Source organism: Felis catus, chromosome C1, assembly GCF_018350175.1.
Source record: "Felis catus isolate Fca126 chromosome C1, F.catus_Fca126_mat1.0, whole genome shotgun sequence".
Lineage (NCBI taxonomy): Eukaryota > Metazoa > Chordata > Mammalia > Carnivora > Felidae > Felis > Felis catus.
The window spans coordinates 65,569,380-65,583,237 of NC_058375.1; the positions used below are offsets into that span (position 1 = coordinate 65,569,380).

The window sequence follows — 13,858 nt, forward strand, 5'->3', positions numbered from 1 at the left end:
CATGACTGGCATTGGTGGCACAGAAGGATTGTAGGCTCAGTGTAGGAGTTGGTGAAGATGCTCAAATTATTAAAAAGAATTTACAACAATCAGTTCCAATTCTCCTAATTATTTCCCAGAACATACAGATGAAAGACCTAGTCTGGTATAGTTGCATTTGACTGCTATTGTACAAAATTTTGCAAAGCTTAGGAGATCTTTATTATTTTTTTCCAAAAAACTAGTGGGATTCTAATGCTTCCCTTGGGAATTGTGTTTGACATCTGAATACAGATGTGTGCGTATGTCTTAATTTCCCATCAACACAGATGTTTACTTCACAAAGACAATCACTTTGGATGCTTCCTGGATTCTCACCCAGTTTTTCCACATGAACATTATCTTGTATTATGAAACAGAGCAGCTGCTGGTATCTTTTACACTTTTGGAAAATTCTTTAAGATTTTTTTTTTTTTTAAGTGAGGGTTTCTATAGGAGTGAGAGTTTTGTTTTAGTGTTAGAATCTCTTCTCTTTGTTTTTTTTTTTTTTTTAAATTTTTTTCAACGTTTATTTATTTTTGGGACAGAGAGAGACAGAGCATGAACGGGGGAGGGGCAGAGAGAGAGGGGGACACAGAATCGGAAACAGGCTCCAGGCTCCGAGCCATCAGCCCAGATCCCGACGAGGGGCTCGAACTCATGGACCGCGAGATCGTGACCTGGCTGAAGTCGGACGCTTAACTGACTGCGCCACCCAGGCGCCCCGAATCTCTTCTCTTTGAAGGGAATCTAGTTAACTCGTGTTGGCTGTGGGGTAGGAAAGAGAGAGTAGAAGTAGAAGTGTAGTATAGGTGGTATTGCTAACAGAGATTGCTGTCATGGTAAAAGGGGGATGAAAATCAAAATAATGAAATATTCTTATTTTGCAACAAAGAGGTTAGACTCCTGTCAATGGACTTGGTTTCCGGTATCAAATGACCACAAATTTTATACTATACTTAATCCACAATAAATGAGACACAATTATATTCTGTACTGTGGAGAACTTCCTAAACTCTAAGTAAATCAAGTAAACTGGGAACTCTATAACCAGTCTTAAAGCATTTGACTCAGTGTATGGAATACAGGATTACACTACAGTTTTAAGATATTTTTATCTTTCTAATTTCTCCATTCCTCTCTTTGAATCAACTTAGAGGAAGAGAAATGATCTTCATCTCAAATTCACAGCCTCTTGCAGTGAGTTTTGGTTGACATCGTTGAGAAAGGTTTTTATAAATATTTGGAATAACTTAAATGATTTTTGGAAAATTCATCTAAAGATTGTGCTCCTTTTTCCAATTTGTCAGTTTTCCGGGAACAATTTTTTAGGCTTCTGATATAAAGCTGACTATATGATATATCTATATGCCAATTGCTCCAAGTGTGAAAAGCAATGTAGATGAGGGCTTGTGGGCTTGCCCACCTGTGGGCTGCTGGCAACAGGGCATGGAGCTGGGGGCCTGCTGCAATGGGTTCAGCCCGCTGCAGTGGGTTAAAGAAATCATTCTTGAGTAAGAAAGATCTTTTATTTTTTTAATGTTTATTCTTGAGGGAGTGCAAGCGGGGGAGGGGCAGAGAGGAGGACAGAGGATCCAAAGCAGGCTCTGCGCTGACAGGCTGACAGCAGCCAGCCCAGTGTGCGGCTGGAACTCACAAACTGCAAGCTGGGAGATCATGACTGGAGCCAAAGTTGGATGCTCAACTGACTGAGCCACGTAGGTGCCCCGAGTAAGAAAGATCTCAAGCAACATGTTGGATTCAGAAGCTCATGAAAAGAGGCTGCCAGTCCTAACATTTTCAAAACAAGATCCGTCACCTTATGCTGCAAATGTTGGTGAAATGAAGCGTTATTTGTGTGGCTGCTGTGCAGCTTTCATGTAGCAATCCTATTTCCGGTTCAGAAGGTCCTCTCTCGGCAGCAGCTGTGTGGAATCAAAACCTGGGATGCAGTGCTTCAGTTCAGGAGGGATGGCTTAAAAAACTTGTACTGTGGATTCCTTCCCCCTACCGATGCAGAAGACAACTACACTGGCACTTAGGTTTGGTCTGTGTGAGGCCTTATCTTGTCGTCTCTGAGAGCATATCACTACGTCTGAGTTTGCAACCGGTAGTGTGGCAGCAGTACTTCCAAGGACAACAGAAGCAATTTTCACTCCATTGGAAAGAGTTCAGACATTGCTTCAAGACCACAAGCATTATAAAACGTTTATGAACACTTGCCAGGCTTTCAAGACACTCAAAAGCCATGGAATTAGAGTATTATGGAGACTTGGTATATGTTCTTTTCCATAATGGATTCAGCAATGTCGTTTTTTTGTTTGGCTTTTGAGGTTCCATAAAGAACATCTGCCTGCTGCAGTGACTCACAGTGCTTATTGATTTTATGTGCCGAGGTCTGTTGGGTGCCATGTTGGGAATCTTGTTTTTTCCAGTTAATGTTGTAAAAACTTGCATGAAGTCTCAGGCTGGTGGGAAATTTCAGTCTTTTCCCAATGTTTTCCAAAAAATCTGGCTAGAATGGAATAGGAAACTGACAAATCTTTTCAGATGTGCCCACCTGAATTACCATTGGTACCTCATCTCTTGGGGCATAATGAATGCAATTTATGAGTTCTTGTTAAAGATTATATGAAAGAAATAAGTGTAATTTATTAACTGAATAGACCTAAGAATAATGCAGTTTGGCCTTGTCCCTAATTGGCCAAGTATAAGTTGGTGTCATAAGGTCAGGGCACAATGAATTACAGGCAAAGCTGTTTTCCTTAAGCACCAACAAATTCAGAATATAAGGTTCTAATAGGACTGTTATAATAATAAAAAAAAGCAACATAGTGCCTAGCAGGGTATGTTGTAATGAGAATTTCTTTTGGTGGAAGACTACAGAAAGACTAAAATTAAGGTTGAAGTTTGAAGTAATAATTAGCACAAAATATAGACTTTTCTTGCAATGCTCTCTACACTAGAAAAATGGGGAAACTCTTTATATAGCTTGAAGAAAATTATGGAAGATAATGCTGCCCATTCAGAGAGTGATAAATTATGGAACTCATTATTTCAAGGTTAAATATATCAATATAGTCAAGAAGCCCTAATGAAATTATTGAGGGAAGCAAATGATTTAGGAGAATTCCCAAAGCTTCTGAAGCTGGTAATGTGAAGGATGATCTATAGACTATGACAGGTAGCATTGTCCTGACTTTGATGTTTCCATGCTTCTAAGTGGAGGTAGGAAATGAGACTGAGAAGTAGTATATAGAATAGTTATAATTATAATCAACATTTTTGAAGGAGTGAAGCATGTGGTCTGATCCTCCACTGAAGTGTGTCAAACTTATTCAATCTTGGATTTTGATGGATTTTTCTCTACGTTTAAAGATTGTGTTATTAAAGTTTTCTGAGGAAGTAACCCCATCTGATTCCTTTGTTCTGTGTAGCTTATAGTACTTTATATAGATCCTTGGATAGAAGCCTATTTTTAATACTATTGCTTCTAAACCCTTATTGGCTTCTTGCCTGCTTTAGCAATTTTTTTATGCTTATTTATTTTTGAGAGAGAGAGAGAGAGAGAGAGAGAGAGAGAGAATGAATGAATGGGCAGGGAAGGGGCAGAGAGAGAAGGAGGCACAGAATCCAAAGCAGGCTTCAGGCTCTGAGCTGTCAGCACAGGGCCCTGTGTGGGGCTCAAACCCATGAGCTGTGAGATCATGACCTGAGCTGAAGCTGGATGCTTAACCGACTGAGCTACCCAAGCGCCCAGCAATTTTTAAATTTTGGGCCAATGGTGGTTAGAACCCAGTGCTGTCACTACTGTGGAAAAGTTTTGATGGCTGATGCAGTAGTCTTAAAGACAGCTGGACATTGTGAATAGTAATAGCTGAAGTTCTAGGCTGTATCCTGGCCTTGCTCCTTACTATCTGTATTAGCATTCTCCAGAGAGACAGAGCCAATAGGACTGATTTATAGATTGATTGATCTATCTATCTAGATTTATTATGAGAAATTGGCTCACCATCTGCCATCTGCAAGCTGGTGACCCAGGAAAGCCAGTGGTGTAGCTCCAAAGGCCTGAGAACCCTAAGAGTCAATGGTATACATCGCAGTCCAAAGGCAGGAGAAGACAGAAGTCCCAGCTCAAGCATCCAGGAAGGGGGCAAATCCTTCCTTCCTCTGCTTTTTTCTATTCAGACCCTTCCACACTGGGGAGGGGAATTTACATCACTGAGTCCATCCATTAAAATACTACTCTCGTTGGGAAATGTCCCTCATAGACACACCCAGAAATAATGTTTAATCTGAGTGCCTAATGGCCCAATAAAGATGACATAAAATTAACCATCACAGAAGCTGAGTCACGTTAGGAAACTTACTACTGCCTTGTTCAGTTTTTTTTTTTCACTGAAAATGCAGAGATAGCAGCTACTTTGTTATACAATACTAAGGATCAGAGATAGTTTGTTCAAAGTGCCTAACACAAGGTAGGAAATTTATTTCTTTTCAGTAGGTTTTTTTGAAGAGGGGATCAAACAATGAAAACGTTTTTTCTCAGGGGCCCCTGGGTAGCTCAGTCAGTTAAGTGTCTGACTTTGGCTCAGGTCATGATCTCACTGTTCATGAGTTCGACCCCCCCATCGAGCTCTCTACTGTCAGTATAGAGCCTGTTCTGGATCTTCTGTCTCCCGCTCTTTCTGCCCCTCCCCTGCTCTCTCTCTCTCTCAAAAATAAACATTAAAAATATTTTTGTTCAGAAGCAGCCCATGCTTATTACAGAAAATTTAGGGCAAACAGACAAACACAAAGAAGAAAATAAAAATCCCATAATCCTAACACTGTTAATCTTTTAGTGGATAATATTTTCCCATTTATATCTTTGGTGTATGTTAGTGTAAATCTTTCAATAATTAAGTTTTCTTCTAGTGTGTCAATTTTAAGGATTTCACAGCATTTTATTGTTTGGGCACACTATGCTTCATTTAATTCTTTATTGTGTATTTGTATGTTTTGCTACTAAGATATTCTTGTGTATGTATTTTTGTGCATGTGCATAGTTATTTACTTGGGATAAATTCCTAGAAATAAAATCACTGGGTCAAAAGTTGTGCACCTTTTAAAGGTATTTGATATGACTTGCTTAATTGTCTTGTCAAATGTTGCATCAATAGATGCTGCCACCAGGAATGTATGACAATGACCATTTTTTCCTTACCTTTTCCATATCTGGGATGAAAAAGTGGCATGTTATGTGACTTTGCATTTAAAGCTTTTAATGAGAGGGGTGCCTAGGTGGTTCAGGTGGTTAAACATTCGGCTCAGGTCATAATCTCGTGGTTTGTGGGTTCAAACCCTGTGTCCGGTTCTGTGCTGACAGCTCAGAATCTGGAGCCTGCTTCAGATTCTGTGTCTCCCTCTCTCTCTCTGCTCCTCCCCTGCTTCTGCTCTGTCTCTCTTTCTTAAAATAAACATTAAAAAAATTTTTTTTAAAAAACCATTGAGATTAAAATTTGTTTATTGATCTTATGTGTTGCTTTTGTTTTGAATTGCTTTTGTATGTCTTTAACATTTTTTTAGAAGACTTTATTTTTTTTAGAGTCATTTTAGGTTCTTAGCAAAATTGGGTGAAAGCTGCTGAGAATTCCCATATATCCTTGCCCCTACACATACATAGCCTCCTTGATTATCAACATCACTCACCAGAGTAGTACATTTGTTATAATTGATGAACCTATACCAACATATTGTAATCACCCAAAGTCCATAGTGAACTTAACGTTCATGCTTGGTGTTATATATTCTATAGGTTTGGACAAATGTCTAATGACATGTATTATGTTATAATCATTACAATATCATACAGAGTATTTTTTCAGCCCTAAAAATTACTTGTGCTCTACCTATTTATCCTTTCTTTCCTCCTGACCTGTGGCAACCACCGGTCTTTTTACTGTCTCCATAGATTTGACTTTTTCAGAATGTCATATAATTGGAATCATACTTCTTTCACTTAGTAATATGTATTTAAGGTTCCTCAACTTCTTTTCAGGGTTTCAAAGATCATTTCTTTTTAGCACTGAATAATATTTCATTGTCTGGATTTCCCATAATTTATTTATCCATTCCCCTACTGAAGGGTATCTTGGTTGCATCCAATTTTTGGTAATTATAAATAAAGCTGCTATAAACATCTGTGTGCAGGTTTTTGTGTGGAAGTAAGTTTTCAACTTCTTTTGGTAGATACCCAGGAGTGTGATTGCCGGATTGTATGGTAAGAAAATGTTTGGTTTTGTAAGAAACTGCCAAACTTTTATAGTGATTATACCATTTTGCATTCTCACCAGCTACACATGAGAGTTCTTATTGTTCCATATCCTTGTTGGCATTGGTGTTGTCAGTGTTCTAGATTTTGGCCATTCTAATAGGTGTGTAGTCATATCTCATTGGTTTGAATTTGCATTTTCCTAATGACATATGATGTGGAGCATCTTTCATATACTTATTTGCCATCTCTGTATCTTTAAAAAAATTTTTCTAATGTTTATTTTTGAGAGAGAGAGAAAGAGGGAGAGAGTGATCAGGGGAGGGGCAGAGAGCGAGGGAGACACGGAATCCGAGGCAGGCTCTAGGCTCTGAGCTGTCAGCACAGAGCCCAATGCGGGACTTCAACCCACAAACAGCAAGATCATGCCCTGAGCTGAAGTCAGATGCTTAACCAACTAAGCCACCCAGGTGCCCCTGCCATCTGTATATCTTCTTTGGTGAGGTGTCTGTTAAGGTCTTTGACCCACTTTTTAATCAGGTGATTTATTTTCTTATTGTTGAGTGTTAAAAGATCTTTGGGTTTTGGATAACAGACTTTTATAAAATGTCTTTTGAAAATATTTTCTCCCAGCTCATCTTCTGATTTTCTTGACATTGCCTTTTATAGAGAAAAAAAATTTTAATTTTAATGAAGTCCAGCTCATCAGTTTTTTCTGTCATGTTTCATGCTTTTAGAGTTGCATCTAAATAGTCATCACCATGTCCAAGGTGGGCCCTTGAGGGCAAGAACAGTGTTCTAGGTATTCTACAACTCTGAAATCCCAGTACAAGCACAATGATTGGCATGCAACCAGTGTTGCAAAAATATTCATTAAATCAACAGAAACAAAGTTCTCATGTTGGTAGGTCCAAGGGCACTGTTTATAAAGTATTTTAGGAACAGTGTGGATTAAACAAACATTTGTGAGCTGATCTGGAAATCAAACCTTCAGGTGCAACATGTTTCTGGATGAAAGAATGCTGGGATGTGCATGTTTATTTTCAGCACTAAAATGTTAGTTTTGCTGTCAAATGCTGAAGAAACAATTGTACTCTTCTGAGATTGGCATAATTCCTCCTGGATTCAGTGGAAATCATATGCCCATGGGAGAGAATCTGGCTGCATTTGAATAGAAGATGTTGTAGCAACACTAATAAATTTCAGAGTGAATACAGTTTGTATGTGCAATAGCTTGTTCCCTTAATTCAGAATTTCCTGAGTGACTGAGAGGCTCCAAAGGTAGAGCATATCCCTTGGTCATTTCCGCATAGTGCTAAGCTATTGCCAAGCTCTGACCCTTTAAATGTCTCATACAACACCCAGAGAGTTTGTGAAGCAATGCTATTCAATTTGCTGCATGATTTCACAATATTAATTGCAATTCCTGATATGGGGGGGATATTGAGAATGTGCAGTTGGCTCATAGTCTAATGAAGAACACCTTTAACTTTTTTTCCTCTTGAGCATGAATTTTTCAGCACTGATGCAGCACTAGTGGCTTCAATTTAATCAAACTTTTCCAGGATCCTTCTTGCTGAGGAATGAATCACTGGGTTTTCCGGTGAATTATGGGAGAAACATATGTGTACTTACAAGTTTGTAGTGTGCAATGCAATATGTTGTAAGACAGTCAAGTGAGATTTTTCAGAAGTAGTTTGGTTTCTTTCCTAGATCTCTACAATCTGTCTCCAACATATATTTTGAGTCTTATTTCTTGTTCTCACTTTTGTACTTTGCACTTTAGTGCTCCTCAAAGCATCCTACACAGTGGCTGTATCAAAATTATTTTATAGAAGAGGCTTAAGGTAGGCCATCTGGTTGGAATACAGGACTAGATCTGTACCTTGAAGTTTTATTTGTAGAGCAGGCCCACTATTTACATGTGGAAGAATATGATTTTTGGTCCGAGCTGCCATAATCTCTTGTTGAGATGTTGCAGTACTCTCTCCTAAACTATCTCCTTACTTACATCTTTCCTTTTACAGTCTGTCTCCAGTAGGTCTTTGGAGCCTTGTCTCTTATTCTCACATAGTTGCCTAAGTGGCCTTGTTAAAACAGAAGTCAGATCATGTCACTCCTCTGCAGAAACCCCTCTGATAGCTTCTCATATTCACTCCAAACAAAAGCCAAACTCTTTACAATGGCCAGACAGGACCTATATGACCAGGACTCCTGTTACCTCTCAGTCCTTTACTTACTTTTCTTGCTCACTCTGTTCCAACCACACTGGCCTCCTTGTTGTTCTTTGAGCATGCCTAAATATTCATGGTTTTTATATGTGTTTTCTCATTGTCTGGACTGCTTTTCATCTGGACACCCACATGATACATCTCCCCCTCTGTCATCTGCTTCAACACTTTCCTCACTTGCCCTCTCCCCTGCATTTGACATTGCTTATTTCCTCCCACTTCCCAAAACTATTCTCTTGGCTCCTGGATACTACATCTTCTTGGAATTATTCATACCTGTTTGACCATTCATTTTTGGTCTCTTTCATGGGCTGCTCCTCCCTTGTCTCCCCTTAAACTGCCAGGTGTCCATTTCTAATCCTCTGTAGTTCTTGTCACCTATTATTTTTTTTTTTGAACAATACTATCCTCTTTGAGGTTTTTATTTTTAAAGTTTTGTTGTTTTAATTCCAGTGTAGTTAACATACAGTATTATATTAGTTTCAGCTGTACAATATAGTGATTCAACAATTCAATACATGACTCAGTGCTCACCATGGTAAGTGTACTCTTAATCCTACCCACCTCTCCTCTGGCAACGCTATTTGTTCTCCATAGTTAAGAATCTGTTTCTCTATGAGGTTTTGAATTACCGCTTTTATGCTCATAAGCTCCCTAATTGCTTTTTTGAGACCAGCTCTTTCATTTGAGTCAGATGCATAGGTCCTGCTATCTGCTGAATATCTCCATCTAGATGTTTCATGGGTACCTCAAAATCAGCATGTTTAAAGGGAAGCCATATTCTTCATTCAGTGGTTTCTTATGTCCGTGTTTTCTTTCTTTTTTTTTTTTTAATTTTTAAATGTTTATTTACTTTTGAGAGAGAGCGAGAGCGAGAGTGAGCGAATGGGGGAGAATACAAAGGGGGAGACACAGAATATGAAGTAGTCTCCAGGCTCTGAGCGGTCAGCACAAAACCCTACACGGGGCTCGAACTCACGAACCATGAGATTATGACCTGAGCTGAAGTCAGATGCTTAACTGACTGAGCCACTCAGGCACCCCTGTCCATGTTTCCTATCTCAGTAGGTAGTATCATCCAGGTGGCCAGTTAAAAGTTATTCTTGACTCCTCTCTCCCCTTCCCTCCCACAGCCAATCAAACATCAAATTATGCTGACTGTACCTCTCAAATAGTTCTCAGATTTGTTTCTCTCTCTTTACACTTTTTACCTATAATGGGTTGAATGGTGGTCCCCAAAATATATGTTCATATCCAGATCCCTGGAACTTTTGATTGTTACATTATACGGAAAAAAGGGTCTTTACATACATAATTAAATTAACGTTCTTGACATGAGATTATACTGGATTTTCTGGGTGGACTCCAGATCCAATGACAAGTGTTCTTATAAAAGAAAGGCAGGAGGAGAAGACATGGACACATGGAGGAGAAGGTGATATGAAGGTGAAGGTGACAGTGGCCAGAGATTGGAGGGATGTGGCCATCAGTCAAAGAAGTCAAGAAATGATGACCACACAAGGCAGGAAGTGGCAAAGAAAGGTTTTGAATTTATGGTTTCCAGAAATGTGAGACAGTGAAAGAATACATTTCTGTTGCCTTTAGCCATCCAGTTTGTGGTAAATTATTGTGGCCGCCACAGGAAACTAATATACTACCTTTGCCAGTTCAGATCTTTGTAATCTCTGTTTTAGGATTAGTGTGATAGCTTCCTCATGGTCTGTCTGCCTCCAGTCTTCAGTTGTATTGTTCATTGTGCAGCCAGAGTACTTATAGTCAAGGCTCAATGTGGCCTTGTCCTTTTCATGTTTCAGTGCACCTCTCCCCTGCACCTATCACATACTCTTCTTCAGCTTTAATGATTGTTTGGTCTGCACCCCTGTGTCTTACTGTTTTTTATCCCATTCGTCCTGTAGACCCTCACACTTGGATCAATCCAGCCAATAAGTTTGTCTACTTCTACATTAGACTACTGGAAAAAGTCATATACTTGTGTGGATTTTTTTTTTCCTCTGTAAATTGGTAGTCTCAGATCTCAGAATGGCCTTCAAAACTGTTTGATAATATGGACAGCTTCCCATCCTGATGGTTCTCAGTGACTGTTCCAAAACTTCAGCATTACCCTCAAATCTCATCTGCTTTGTTTTGTTTTGTTTTGCTTCTGCCCTGAAATTAATGGATAAGCTTGCCTTGCCTTTCCCCATCCTCATCAAGTTTCATAGAGTCATCTCCGCTCTCATCCAGTTTCTGAGAAACACAGATCCCCTCACTCTTGTGCTGGTGATTTTTTTTCTATTCTTTAAAAAAAAAACGTATCCAGGAATCAAGTTATTTCCTCTTTGATTATATTTTTAGCTCCTTCTATGGGCTCTTTCTCTAGTGCTGTTAAACATGTAGATATCAACACTTTAGAAATTGAGTAACCTGACTTGATAAAGTGAGAACAACTTTATGGGGATAAACTAAGTTGTCTTAAAAAAAATTAGACCCTCAGTCAAGGCTTTGAAAAGAGCTCTGAACTTTTCTTTTGCATCTTTTCCATTTTATCCAAAGAGGAAAAGAGAGAGACAAATGAAGGAAACATATTAAGAGTCTGCCAATGTTACCAGCTATTTGCTTATAACTTTTCTTCTCTTGTGGCTGGAAGGAAGGGTAAATGTTATTGCTTTCATCAACAACTCCCACCTTTGCTGTCCTGATTTATTCAGCACTCACCCCTACTAGCACCATCTGCCACTATCTACTAATGAGTTTGTAATCTGTCTCTGTCCCAGCTGGGCAGAAAATGTATACTCGATCTTGATCATGTAAGGCATATCAAATCTTTTCTATCTTTATATTCAATAATTTTAATAAAACCCAGAGATTCTTTTTAAAGCATTTGCTGTTATTATTATTATTTAAAGGGAACAAAACAAAACAACAAAACTCAGACTTTCCTCCTTTTCATGTCTTGGGTTGAATCCCTGTGCTACATGAGTTGGTTACCACCTACAGTTTTGGGGTGTGTGTCCTTGCTCAAGGGAGGGGATCTAGAGAGCAGAGGTACATAGCCAGTGAAAAAGCAGGTAGCAGAGTCCAATTGTTATCTTCTTTTAGGAGTGACAGCATCACATTTACATTTAAATTTTTACTTGGGAAAAGCCAGTTGAAACTATAAATTATTACACAATACTAATTTTTCTTTCTCTACCCCCTTCTTTTCAGGGTTTTGTGTCACTTTTTTGATTGCCTATCACTGACAGGAAGTTTAGAGCTATGTACTTACTGTTTCCATCAAAACATTCAGTTTTCAAAATAGGTTTTTTTTCCTTTGGATGAATATGATAGAATAATAGTCTTCCCAAAATGTTCATGTCCTAATGCAGGAACCCATAAATATGCTACCTTACATGGCAAAAGGCACTTTGCAAATGTGATTACGTTATGATCTTGAGTAAAGGGAAATTCTCTTGAATGATCTGGGTGGGCCCAAGGTGATCACAAGGATTCTTGTAAGAAGGAGGCGGAAGATCAGATGAGAGAGCCAAAGAAGGACTTGTGGATGATGGAAGCAGAGGTTAGGGTAAGGCCATTGGTGGAAAGAGCCATGAAACAAAGAAAGAGGAAGCTGGCAAGCAAGTAATTATCCTCTAAATGTTCCTGAAGGAAAATAGCCCTGCTGATATTCTAATTTTAGCCCTGAGCAATCCTTTTAAGTCTTCTCTGGAACTGTGAGATAATACATTCATGATGTTTTAAGCCACTAAGTTTATGGTAATTTGTTAAAGCAGCAATAGGAAACCAAAACACTGGACTTTTAATCAAAAACACAAAATGATTTTCATTTTTTTAAAATAGAACTTAGTGACAAGTTGTTTCAGATCCTATCCAGGGAGCTCTGTCACTTTGAGATGCCATGACAGGCTCACTAAGCAGCTGAAAGTTTACTCACCCAGAAGTCACCATGACTGACTCATTGTCTTTTGGACTTTCTCTTGGACCCCTCTCTTCCCACCTTCTTTACTTCCCTCTATGTTCTCTGGCTACCATCTTGGCCAATCACTTGTTCTGACCTGATCCCAGGCTTATGAGTTACTTTCTTGCTATGACTTAGTTAATAAGCCTTAGAATTGTCAGCTTCTTCTCCACTTAGTTTAAATGTAACAACCTATTCGTCCTTTCTGGCTTAACATTCCTCGCCAATCTCATAAGATGACTGGTTTTATGTATAAATGGCCTCAACTTCTGAAACCCTATTGGGATCCACCAATTCAATCACCAGTTTGGGCAGTGTTCAGATGCACATGTTCCTGTTTCAATTTACAGTTGTGCCTGTACATTTGACTGTGTTTGCTTGTCTGTTCATTCATTTGTTAAATAGTAATTTGTTGAATGGCTATTCTGTGCCAAAAATTGAGATAGAAACTGGGGATAAATAAAAAAGGTATGGTCTGCGTCATCAAGGAGTTAGTTCATAGTCTAATGGGGAAGACAAACATGATTATTAAATAATGTGTTAAGGGCAAAGATGGAAATATGCATAGGTTGTCACTGATCCCAGAGAAAAGAGATTTTTCTGGGGTAGTGGGAATAGAGGAGAGTTCTGAAAGGAGAATATGCCTCAGCAGAAACTTAAAAAGAAGTAGAAGGAATTTTCCAGAGAGTGGCATGGACATGTATATGGAGGAGTGTCTGAATGGACATAGTGACAGGGGTTCAGAATAAGAAAGGACAAATTAAGCAAAAACACGGAGAATTAAGGGAGTGTGCAAAGAGCAACAAGCAGTTGAATCTTATCGGAGTATTGAGTGTGAAGCAGAGAGTTGAAGTAGGGAAGGTTGGGAGAGGTAGTCAGGAGCCATACCTTGGAGGACCGTGCATACTCTGGACTAGCTTCAACCCTAGTATCTGGCTGTCTATGTTTAGAGTGTGTAAGAATTGCCCATTCAAGTCATCAACACTGTTCAAAACCCTGGGGATCAGGAGTGAGCAAGGAGACAAAGTTGCTGCCCTCTTGGAAACCAATGTTGCAGGTGAGACAGATAAAGTGAATAAAATAAGAGGAAGTGTTGAGGCAGTTCTCAAGCCTGGGTGAATGTTCAAAAAAGTCTTCCTTGAAGATATAATTTCTGAGCTGAGTTTTGATGACGGTATTACCTTGGAGCTAGTTTTAAGAAGGGAGATCTCTATCCCCCAACCTCAGAGAATCTTTTCCCTTAGATCTGGAGTAGACCCAAGCATGGTAGGTGAACCTGATGCAGATGGATTCACTGAAGGACTCAACTTTTTTGCTTCCATTACATGGATCTCAGATGTTAGACTTTTCTAAATCCTGATTGAGGAGGCTCAAACCATGAATAGCCCCATAACAATG

At 39.1% G+C, this 13,858-nt stretch overlaps 1 pseudogene; it reads left to right on the forward strand.

The window, feature by feature from the left end:
- The first annotated feature begins 665 nt into the window (after window positions 1–665).
- LOC101089704 lies at window positions 666–3,584 on the forward strand (annotated as a pseudogene).
- The last annotated feature ends 10,274 nt before the right edge of the window (window positions 3,585–13,858 follow it).